Genomic DNA, 13,053 nt, shown 5'->3' on the forward strand with positions numbered 1-13,053 from the left:
CACAAGAGGGCGAAGGAGCGATCAGCGGCAGGCTCCGCCCTCATGCGGTGCCTCGGCATGCAGGGTCGAACGACTTGGTATCCTCGTAATGAAGCTCAAAACAAACATTGCACAGGCATGCTTTTCTATGAAAAATATATAATAAATCACATTCGTGAACGACAAGCACGTCGCAACAGCGGTCACGGCTGATTATTCACGACTCCGACAGGTAGGCCTAGCATCGCGGGCGCCGGCCGTCACCTACGCCGTTCACACGCGAGCTATTCATCAAGCGCTTGTGTTTGACAACATTATTAGGCTTTGCAGTCGTATGCAATGCGTTAGCATACACTATTACTTTATCGATGCCATCGATGTGAAGAGCAAAGGTGGAAGTGAAGCGAGTCAGCGCAGAGACGCCGGTAGCCGTGTTTACCTGCGAAATGGCCTTGCATCGCTGCTCACGATCTCCGATCTCGCTAGAGGTTAAAAATGGGCGTTGTCGTGCAGAAATGGCACACTTCAAACATCACTTTATTCAATCCGGCATAATATCACGTCACCAGGGAAATGTACTAGATGTTTTTCACGCCGCCACAGTCGGCGATGCCAGCAAAGCAACGCTCGCACCACTCCATAGAATCGCTTGAACTGGCCTGGATCATGGGTGATGGGAGCGGCTACAGGGAGATGGCGCCACTAGCAGCGTCACGTCACTCGTCCGCTCGCCTTGTGATTGGCTGCTCTCATGCGGTGGTGCGATGCTGCGACGAAAATTTCTGGCCGGTTTGATGCTCGCCGCATCGGCTATGCGGCGGTGCGACGCGATGATACATCACGAAACGTCACGGAACGTCCCCACTCCGGCAGTCGCATCGTAGCAGCGCACGCCGAATCGCAGAGAAAACCGCACGTCTGTCTCGCGCTTTAAGCGGGAGACACATGGTGCGAATTCGGATGTGATTTGCCGTACGGCTGTTCGTGCCAACAGTCGCATCCGACAGGCGTCAGACAGGATGCGGCGACGATTCGCACAACGCGCGTGCATCCAACTTGCTGAATGTAGCCGTGCGGCAACCGCACCGGTCTGGCGGCTGCAGCGAGTGGCAGCGCTGCATCGTAAGACGTCAGCGTCCAACTGCATCTCACCAGAACAGGCTGCATAGATGCCATTGACGTCATTTCGTTAACTTCATTTCAAGTGTGCGCATGTATATTTTTTCGCCATGAGTCAAGCAGCGGTGCAAAATAACTACTAATATCACTAGTTCATGGGGGCAACGAGTGCTCTGGGACCAGCGGCTGGCGGTCTAGAAGAACATCGATGCGCGCACGGCTGCGTGGATTGCCGTTGCGACGAGCCTAGGTCTAGCTGGGACACAGGGTGAGTACCATACCAGCATTTATAGGTGTGATTGTACCGCCCACCACGAGTTGCTTCATGTCTATAGTATTTCGCTAGTAGTTCATATTAGTAGTTCGTTCGCGACTGCCGCGTGTACATAAAATTTATTATCGCTGTACCATAGCGGCGGAGTGCTGCCTAGATATTTTTTAGATTCCCGTATGTTGCGCAGACTGACGAGAATAGCGGCCGCGGCGAGGCAATATCTCAGGTGGTATTTGCATGTGTGTCTTAACGAGCGCGTTTTGGAAATACCTGCACACTAAAATGGTACACACACAAGCATGTTTGCGCACATCTATGGCGTGTTTTTCCATCACCCTCAAAGGGACATTTTTGTTTATATACCCTTCAGCGGCGGAGGCTCCGTTACCAGTTGTTAATGCTAGTTGTCAACTTGTGGCTCACCAAGGGGGACAACTTGGCACGTTCATTCATGTTAAATAACGGTAACGTTGTGTGTGCGTGTGCGCGCCTTCGTGGCGTCTTTGTTTTCAGTACACTTTTACCGTTCCTAATCAACTTGTGGCCAAAAGAGTACAACATACATGGCTCATTAGACGAATTGAACCTCCTGCCTTGTCTGTACATCTGCACTTGACTTGTGTGTGGTGCGTAGGACTGCAGGCGATCGCTTTAGTGAAAACACAGTGTTCGATGGGTCGTTCAAGGTGGCAGCGTTCCAGAACTAATGTAAATTTTTTTTCGAAATGAATGTAACCATAAACTTATTACGCAGATATTTGTAGCCTACGACTTGATTGTTTTTATGACAAAATAAAATAACTCACAGCAGGATAATGAAATATTCTACTCCATTATTATTGGGACTAATCACTGAAACTCACACAAAACACCACATTGCTTCATCTTCTATTTTGAAATTGAACGCTGAGTGTCTTGAAATTATGCATTGTGGATTTGATGCAATTGAAGATAGTGCATCATTATTCGTGCCTAAAAAGGAAATCTGCTTATAAAAGGGCTTACACGGTAAACTCGCTCAAAAGACCTCTTTCAACACAAAATGTGAAATGATTGTTCTTTTTATGCACTTGCACACGGCACTTGCGTATTAATTGCTGTACAGAAAGCGTTCTCACATTTATGCTGCAATAATGTATTTGTAGTACACAGTTAGAAGCACCTAAACTGCACTAGCAACATTTCAGAACTCCAAAGATGCTTGTGAAAAAGAATATACTTTAGAGGTACTCTTGAAGCACAAACAAACCAACAGTTTCATCGATGCTTCTTTTAACAGACAAATCTATGTTACCAGTTGCTATCCGCTGACTCGCTTTTCCATGTTTGCAGGTGACTTGTATGTTTGCAGGTGACAAAGCAGCCATTTCCAAGCGATGGTGCAATCTAAGAGACACGTTATGCAAGAAGTTGCGCGAATTAAAAAAGAAGAGTGGGGCGCCTGCTGGGGAGCCGGTCAGCTCGTGTAAGCACTTCACTCGTAGGCTGTTCCTGCGGGACACTGTGGAGACACGTGCGTAAGATAATCTTTTCATTTGCCACTCAAGGCCTTCAAAACAGCTGACAGGTGCCATAATGCTCATGCTTTAGAGTTGGAAAACAAGGAAACCCTGGTCTACATCACTAACCCCTCACTCACATGCATTAACTATGCGATTAGTATGACAGAAATTAAACTAGCTCTTAGCAGATTTTCATGCCCTATTCATGGCTAGTATACTCACTTTGCATGTAAACTAACCGCGCCGCCTCTGCAGTACCTCTGCCTCGCTGGGAACCCTTACTTACGTTTAACGAAATAACAAAGCACTTCTATCTGTCAAGAAGGGTATTCCCTCTCCCACATTCTGCTTTGTGCAGGGCGCAAGCAGTCACCCTTAGACTATTGCAAGCCAGTGCGTATCCTAACCCTGCGGGTCTTCATGCCATCTACCCTGAACGGTATCAAAGTGCCGATTGCCCCGCTTGTGGACTGTTAGCAACATTCAACCATGTCTTGTGGGAATGTGAAGCCATCGGCCCCGCCCTCAGCGAGGACAGGTGGGCTGCGCTCGTACGCAGCCCTGAACTTAAGGATCAAACCCTGGCCGTCCAGAGTGCCCGTGAACGGGCCGCCAAGCTCGGCTTGACAGTCCCTACGTGGGATTAGCCGGGTGGCGTGGGGTCTCCCCTGCGTCTTCTCTGGACCAAAATAAAGTTTTAATCAAGTAGTCAATCACTCATGGCTCTTGATGGTTTCGGAGAACAAATTCCGCCCTCGTCGCCATGTTGTTGCGTCGGCGGTCGGCGTCCGAACGACGGCAGGGGGACCAACAACTGCACGCGGAACTCGGCGCGCGCCGTGAATCGGCCTACCGACACGAGTGAGTCAAACGAACTCCGCGAAAGCCCAACAACGACTCAGCTGACCAGCAGCCATTTATTAAAACCGCGCCAGAAGCGACGCGTACACACGTAATTGGCTACTGACAATCACGTGTGCCGCTCTGCAAAGACATCTATATATAAAGCAGACAACAACACAAGAATCCGTGCTTATCTTTATCAAAGATGGCGCCACAACACCACAGTGAGCTCTGGTGCGAGGCCACGCAACTGTCGACTGAAACGATACACAGGAGTGCAACAGGTGACAATGCATTTGCACTGGATGAATGGCTCCCAGCGGGAGTGCGAAGCATCAGGCAGGGTTGCGATCCAGCACCTCCACCAGTGTCGCGGTACAACGCGAACAAAACACAGGTACGCCTTGAGATAGCGAAAACAGCGTGTTCCCGACAGCTGAGCAGCGAGATTGTCTTAGTCGTTCTCGAGTAAAAGCCAGAGGCCCACTACCTGGTGTCCGCTGAATCCCCCCCCATCATCGTTTTCATCCACATGTGGACACGGGTTAATATTTTACCTTTAATGAATTAGGCGATATTATTTCAGGAGAGAAAGTCGGCATGAGCACTACAATAACAGAGCTGAGGTAGTTCGTTTGTCTTCCTGTTAAGAGATGAGGCATGCAGACATGGACACCAGAGAGAAATAAAGGTGCGCAAATGCCGGCTAACAACTGAAAAGATGCACAGCAGCAGAAAAGACAGCAGACATTCAAACTTTCCTGCGCATATCTCATGTGTCTGTGTTTGCGTACTGCTTATTTTAACTTCGCGCTTTTGTGAACTGTAAACCAGTGGTAAAGATTTTACGTACGCATTCTCATTTCAGTTCGAGCACTAGTGACATCTCTATTGCTTCAGTGCTAAAATGCTGCTCAAGTCTTTTTTTTTCCTGAAATCTATGAAATATGAAAGCATTTCCTACAAAACATTTGTAGATAAACTACAAGTAATTTATAACTTCCTACCTTTCTTGGAAGCCCTTACCAGGTAAAATGTTAAGCATTAAGATTAGAGCATTTTAATAACGAAACAAAGCTTTCATAAGTCTTATATAAGTCTAGATTCTCAAACGTAAATACATAAACTTACTGAATAAATTGTGTTTCTAAGTTCTCTTTTGTCTCAAAAGACAAAACTTACCTTTGAGCAACTTTAATGTCAGCTAGCGTATCATCACGTGCAGAATCGTGTACTTTTATTTGTTTGTAAATCCCATGCTTCTATTACAAAAGTGTATCTGATATGATTGCTAAATAACTGAGACATTTTGATGGCTGGGCCTAGTTCATATCGTAGTATCGTTGTAGTATTTGGTAGTATTGTTGTAGTATTTATTGCAATAAGGGAAAAGCTTCAAAAGACATTCGGAGGGGGGGGGGGGGGCTTCGTGTTACATCACAGTATGTTTTCCAAGCTGATGTTAAATGGCATTTCCGGTGGTGTGTCCTGGCTCTCCTCTGAAAATGAAATGAGGAGCAAGACAAAGCAATTGAATGATAACGGCAAATTGCAGGGTCTGTCTAAGCTTTCACAGCACCAAGAACTTTGTAAAATCTTCCTCTTTGAGAATATTTAAACCAAAAGCAATTTTTGTATCATTGCCGGCAGTAACTTCAACACCTACCAAGGCAAAGGAAACATGTTTCCTTCTGAACTGTTTTTATTAACAAGCAAACTCCTCCACGCAAAGTGGCACACATCATTACTTGCAGTTTCAAAAACTACATAAGCAAGGCTTACAGCAGGCGCTATACAAGTGTTAATAATAAATACCAGACTATTCCTCCCTTTATCAAACCTAAAATGCAGGCTGTAAAATTATAGCTTATTTTACAAATACGTGTTCCTTTTGACTGTGCAATATTTTCGCAGTCCACTAGTACACGGGAGAAACGCTGCCAGCGCCGACGAGTGCAGACGCGCTTCACGTCGGCTCTTGCTTTCACCAACAACTTCGCAGTAAAAATCGCCACGCGCATTTCTCAGAGTGATATTAGAGGTTTCGGCTCGTCATTCATATTCTCATCATACCAAAGACAAGGTGGGCAAGCTGTTTTTCATCTTTTTACGGCCTTTTCTCGGTGCACACATCTCACGACACGCTGTTGAGCCTCGCAAAACAGTCCGGTTTTCTCACGGAGCCGACGCTGTAAACCCAATGGAATCCACCGCGTCGGCAGGCGACTCGCCCGATACTGACGCCGATTCGAGGACGATGGATGTACAACACGATGATGATGAATAGCCGGCCACTACCGGGAGTGAAAAAGGCTGGTACACTACCACTACGGACGTTGACAATACCCCGGACATGGATCAGTCAAGGACGCTGACGGCTGCGTTGATGCTAACAAAAAGGTAGAACCCGGCTTCAGAAACACGCAAGCCGAAACGCAGGAAAGACGGATGAACCTCATCAAAAAAGCGAGCAGAATGCCCAAGCTGCCAGCGGCAGACTACAAAATTGTCATCCGACCGAGATGAGGCCTACGCGTATAGCCGCACTCGGCCGAACCGATATAACTAGAGGCATACATGAAGCCACGGCTACACCACCAGAAGTCCGGTACTTCAACGTGCTATGCACCAACAAGACACAAAACATCATGATAGTAAGCTGCCCAGACCCCGACCGAGCGGACCAGTACAGAACAATCAAGAAAATATTTCTACGAGGCAAAGAATATGAAGTTGCAGCGTAAGAAACAGCACCTGAAGATAGATGAAGGGTATCGAAAAAGGAATCCCACAGGAAGAAACTCCTGGTAGTATTAAGGCGGCCCTTGTTACTCAAAGAACGCACAGCATCATCACGGGAATACTACAATGGTCATTGTGCTCTTCAGGGGAAACAATGTACCCTCCAGTCTGTGCTATGATGGAGGAATGATACCGTGCACACTATACCACAAGCAAATTGACTACTGCAAGCAGTGCAACAGACTGGGACATAGAAGTGATGTGTGCCCAAACCCCAAGATAAACTTTGCGCTTGTTGCGGCATTCACAACCCCAAAGACGAACACAGATGCGGCCCTAGCTGTCAAATCTCTGGAAAAGACTGCGCTACAGCTAATAAAAGCTGCATGATCAGGTTCAAGAAATCTTACAGGGTAAATTAGAGACAATGGGCCAGACTACGAAAACAAAGGCAAAGCTTTGTTTTGCAAAACAAAGGCAAAACAAAGGCAAAGCTCCTCTCCACAAAGAGGACGTGCACGAGAGCACGCAGCATCGATACCCGAAAACGACAACAAACAATATCCCTCTCCAGTGGAAGGCTCCGCAGCGAACAGGGGTGGGAGCTAGCAGAAATGTCATTAGGTAACATTTCTGCAAGCTCCAACCCCAGTTTCAGGACGGTATTGGCGTCTAAGGGCTCAATAAACATGGTGAGCTGGCCAGATAGATTACGCGACTTGTGACCAGAGGTATCCGAGGAAGTTAAAAATAACAACGCTAGCAATAACAACAACATTCAAGAGATAGAACGGCTTAAAGATGAAAACAGACGAATGAGAGAAAAGATAGCACAGATGCAAGTTCAAATAGAACTCCTCACTAGTGAACGCTAATGTAGCAAACCCAGAAGCCCTAATATAAATACTACTGTAATGCAGGAGGAAATACCCATAGCCGACGACGCATGGAGATAACTACCCCTACGTTAAAACAAAAGGCCAAAACGCAGAAAAGTACAGATCCTTCAAACACTAAATAAGAAAGCAACTCGCAACAAACAAGGTTGGATAACATCGAGAAGAAAGTAGATCAGTTAATAACCGCGTTCCAATCGATCCTGGAAACCACCACTAAGACGTCTGTTGATCTGACGGCACAAGCAGCCCGAATAGAAACGCTGGAATGAGGACGCAACGCACAAACATCCGCATACCTTCATGGCGTAGTCGCAAACGTTCACCAACAACCACAGTCATCATAACCCCTGCAGGAAAGTTCTTACAAAACCACCAACCCCTCTCATCTACCCGCCTATTTTCACGCTTCCCACAAAAATAACAAACGGCGATGTTGAGGCGTGGTAAAGGACAACTCCGCACATGGCAATGGAACCTTACATCAAGAGTACATCCGACAAGGTAACAAGCCAGATGTTATTTTACTTAAAGAAACGCATGGCCTCGCCTCACTACCAGGATACCAGTGAGTATGTACCGAGCGCGAAGAAGGCAATGGAGCTCTCACTACACTAGTAGGGAGAGAGATTACGGTCAGAACCCATAAGCTAGAATGATGATACAACCATATAAGGACAGAACTACTATATAGAAAAACAAAAGGGAGCAGTACATTTATTGTTGACGTGTATAACGGTCCGTCAAATCACTAACAGCAATTTCACTCTCTATTCAGACAGGCCATGTTATTGGCTGGCAGCGCCCCGCTCATCATAGTAGGGGACTTCAACGCCCCACACGAGGCAAGAGGGTATAGTTTCACCACCCCGAAACGGAAACGGTCATGGCAGAGCATACAAGACGAACAGCTTATTCTGGTAACAGATCCACACGCACACACATGCACATGTACAAACACCCAGCGAGACACAACACCGGATCTTGCAATACTCAAGAATGCCCCGGGGGCTACTTGGCACAACACATTCGATGATTTAGGCCGTCAACATCGCATACTCGAAACGCACGTACCATTCACCGATAGTAACAGGATTACGACCATGTGTAAGACGAGACGTCTAGTTGACTGGGACAAATTTTGGGATATAAAAAAAGCGATTGCCGAACATTCTGACAATATCCAGCAATGGTGCGAGAGCATATTAGACACCGCCAGGAAAGCTACACAGAAAGTAGAAACAGATATCCCAGTTGAGCTCATCGATAACAATGTAATGTACATGTGGCGAGCCTAATAGCGTTACAACACAAATGGTGGAGGCAAAGGCACAACAGAACAATCCGGAAAAACATGGCACAGCTGAACAAAGACATTGAAAGTCGCTGCAAGCAGTTGTGTGAGCACTAATGAGCGGAGATTTGTAAGGACATGGGCACCCATATTGGAACATCACAAACGTGGAAGATGCTCAAGTTTTATTTATATTCCACCAATACCAAAACTGAACAGAGAAACACTATCTGTCATCTCACACACGAATACAAAGAAAACGATGAACAGCTAATGACAGATCCACAAGACATCTACATGCCCAAATCACCACCACTACAACATAACAACTATACAGGTGAAGCAAACCCCAACATGAACAAAACTTTGAGGTAGCGAAGATTAGAGCGGTGCTCCACAAGATAAATATAAAATCAGCACCCGGACCCGATGGAGTCCCCAACCGAGCAATTCGTAACCTGGACAATGAATTCATAAAAGTTTTAGCTGGATATATGAACAAATGTTGCACAGAAGGGGAATTACCCGATGTGTGGAAAGAGGCGAGTACAATCCTTATACCGAAACCTGGAAAAGCAATCAACAAAGTAAATCTCCAACTCATCTCAGTACCGTCATGCGTAGCAAAAGTAATGAAACATGCATTTTCAAATAGAGCTAATAACTATCTTGAGGATGGTGAATACTACCCATACACGATGATAGGCTTCCGTCGTCACCTAGCCACCCAAGATGCCATGCTACAGAATAAACACCAAATCATAGATTACCTTACAAGATCCACACGAGCCATACTCGGTCTGGATCTCAAGAAAGCATTTGACAATGCAGCTCATGAAACAATTTTCAGCCGCATATTGAGCTTGAATCTGAGTGAGCGAGCCTATGATTAGGTCACAAACTTCTTAATTAACAGGAAAACAAAGCTACGCTTAGGAGGCCTTACACCTGATCTCCAAGAATTGGGCTACAGAAACACTGCACAGGGCTCCGTAATATCGCCAATACTCTTTAATCTAATCGTTATTGGACTACCAAAAAAGTTAAATAAAATCACGAGAATATATTACCCTGTCTACGCGGATGAAATCGCAATATGGGTCAGTGACGGCAGCGACGGCTACATAGAACAGAGGCTTCAAGAAGCAATAGGAACAGTTGAGCGATACTTGGAAGGCACAGGACTTACATACTCCCAGGATAAATCAGAACTTCTTTTCTACAGGCCAGTAATCAGAGGCAGATCACCCAAATTATAGGAAAACAAGCGGCAGTATGAGGAAATCAGGATTAATACACAAGAGGGCCAAGCTATACCGACAGTTCCAAAAATACGGGTACTGTGGTTAGACATTCAGGCTAACGGGGCCAATGGAGAGCTTATACGCCTACTAAATGCCAAAGTCACGAATACAATGAGGCTGATTCGCAGGGTTACGAATAAACACTGAGGTATGAAAGAGGCTCACGTATTTCGTCTAATCCAGGCCTCAGTCATGAGTCACATAACGTATGTAGCAGCACACCACAACTGGCAAAAGCTGCAACTAACAAAGTAACTGTACTCATCTGGAAGGTCTACAAACAAGCGATAGAAATATCTCAGTATGCTAGCACAGACCTACCTCTTCAGCTAGGACTACACAATACGCTTAAAGAGAATATAGAAACTCAGCGCATATCCCAGCTTCAAAGGCTCACTAAAACTAAAACGGGAAGAAATATATTGAGTAGATGAGGAATGATGTGTCATGCACAACATAGTGGCAAACATGACATCCCCAATACAATTAGAGCTAAGATCGTCTCTAAGCCAACACCGAAAAACATGAACCCTATTATCAACATGGAACCGCAGAAAACACCGAATAAAAATACTGCTCAAAGCACACGGCACGAACAGTAATTATACTTTGTAGGTGCTAGCACATATCCTGAACGAAAGACGCACGCTGCTGTCGTGATTGACGCGTCTGACATTTGTATTATTGCGTGCGTTGTCACAACAAACAAATTAAAGGATATATAGCTAACTAGATGGCTACCTTTCAGGAGGCTCAGAAGGTAGCCATATAGCCATGGCTATCACCTCCAACAAACTTTCATTTATACTGAGCGATTCGCAAGTAGCCGTCAGAAATTTTACGCAAGGATAGATTTCACAGCAAGCTCCCAGAATCCTCGTTTATAACCAATCGTACACGAAGGTGAAACCAAATACATCTTATGGTTCCCGGCCCACACAGACTGATACATCCAATCCGAACGAGCTGGCTCGTGAGTTGTCACGAGAATCAACCCGACCACACCGCTCGGTGATCATCCCTAGTACCGCCGACGTACCACACAAAGACCGATTTACAAGCTACATAGAGTACATGCAACACTACAGAGAAGCAAGGCCTGTCTTTCCCGCACCTCACTTCACTTTAAATAGGCAAGAAGCATCGGAATATCGACAGCTACAGACAAAATGCTACCCAAACCCTGTGCACCTCCACAGGAGCTACCCACACTTATACCCGGAGAATAAATGTAAGTTATGTGCAACAGAAAAAGCGTCTTACAAACATATATCATGGGAATGCCCCAACTTATCAACAAGTTCAGCGGAGGTTCTCCAGGAGCAGTGGCGGCTTTTGCTGCTCAGCTCGGAGGTTCAGCACCAAAAATGGGCTATCCAGCAGGTCAGGGAGGCTGTACAGAGACACGGCCTCCCGGCACCTCCTTGCGCGGTCTAGCCCGGACCACAAACATGCTGTATACAGAAATAAAGTTTATTCATAATCATCATTAGCATCAACAAGTACACTAGAGTCGCACACAGCATTGGACTCTTCAGGTTGGTTGAACAGAAAGCAGCAGGTTCTAACAAACTGTAATGAGCTTAGAGATAACAGCAGGCAGTGAACTATTGTAACATCAACAATATATAGCCCTCGAGAGGTCTCTTCCTATCGGCATTTGTTGTTCAACTGACAAAATTTGAAAACGTGGTTGAAAAAAACACAACGAAAAAAGTCCCTCGCACAACAAGTGGACTAATGATGTCCGGCCAGTGTAGACGACGTAGCACAATCACAGCATAAGCTGGAGGAGTGGCCCTCCATAGAGCCTTCAGGAAACTCTCTTGGGGTGCCTACTGCAGGTGCACTAGCTAGGTATTCACTACACCAATCGCCATGATTTTGCATAATAACAAAGCACACAGTGTGCATCTGTAAGGCGTTTACGGAGCTTGCATGCTTCGTTAATGCTGCGGCCGATGATGATGAGGATGGTGAAACATGGTTCGGCCCTTCATAACGAGTGGGAAGCTTTCGACCATCCACTCATAAAGCAGTTCACATGAAGTAAAGTCTTAAGCAAATCTACTCTTCTTCCAAGCAATTGATGTGATTCGTCCCCTTACATGATGCCTGCTAAGGGTGTTTTTGCAAAGAATATTCAAACACTTCCACGATTTTATGGCAGCATGAAAGATCATCTGGATTCCGGCTTAGATTGCTCACACGCTAAGCTTCCTATCTCAGTAGGAATGACAGCTGCTGAGAATATTGCCACTAAAACTGTCTATTGGGAGCTCATAAATTACATGGCAAAACGTTTTCCTTTTGTGTACAGAAATCTTACGGCCCTACCATTGAAGAACAGATGTGTGATACGATTGTACGCTTATCATGAAAGAAATTGCACACTTGGACAGTGATCACAAGTTTCTAGCAAAAGCACATAATCTTAGGCCAAATAATCATTGGCTGGAACCAAGATAGGCCTTGGGGTCATTCTTGAATTCTGTACATATCAGCAGCAATCAGCCTCACATTGTACGCTGTAACCTGCATGCACGAGTTTAAATTGACACCTTCCTCACGACCGGGGCAGAGAAGAAGATTTTAAGAGGCATGCTAGATGACAAGTAGAATCTGCTAAGACTTGACAGAATTATAGCTGGCTGCTGTCTCTCCAATAATGCACAATACACGCATTCAACACTTTTTCCTTGGCTCCTGTTGAGGGCATGTCAAGTTCAGTTCGTCTGAGCTCGATACCCTCTTCAATTAGGATGCACTCTTGAAATTATAAAGCCTTTTAAATATAAAGTCTTTACATTATAATTTAAAATAGAAATTTGTAAATTATAAAGTCCTAATTTTTAAAACACCTTGGGTGTCGAGCATCACTTAGACGAAGAAAGTGCTTAACAGCGCAACCGACAGGAGGGGACAGAAGAGACGAGAAATTCTGTCTCTTCTATCCCCTCCTGTCGTTTGCGCTGCTAAGCACTTTCTTCGTCTACCATGCAGCACTAACTCGCCCAATCAACCATATTGACAAATCACTTGTATGTTCCTCTGAGTCTCCCATCATCTTACTGATTAATTTCGCAACTCGTTCTTGAAC

At 45.5% G+C, this 13,053-nt stretch overlaps 1 long non-coding RNA gene across 1 annotated transcript; it reads left to right on the forward strand.

Moving 5' to 3' along the window:
- Window positions 1–825: 825 nt before the first annotated feature.
- On the forward strand, window positions 826–3,412 carry LOC142784425 (uncharacterized). Its single transcript, XR_012888624.1, has 2 exons — window positions 826–1,366; window positions 2,705–3,412. It is a non-coding gene; the product is annotated as an uncharacterized LOC142784425 (long non-coding RNA).
- The last annotated feature ends 9,641 nt before the right edge of the window (window positions 3,413–13,053 follow it).

This window comes from Rhipicephalus microplus, unplaced genomic scaffold (assembly GCF_043290135.1).
Source record: "Rhipicephalus microplus isolate Deutch F79 unplaced genomic scaffold, USDA_Rmic scaffold_14, whole genome shotgun sequence".
NCBI classification, from domain to species: Eukaryota; Metazoa; Arthropoda; class Arachnida; order Ixodida; family Ixodidae; genus Rhipicephalus; species Rhipicephalus microplus.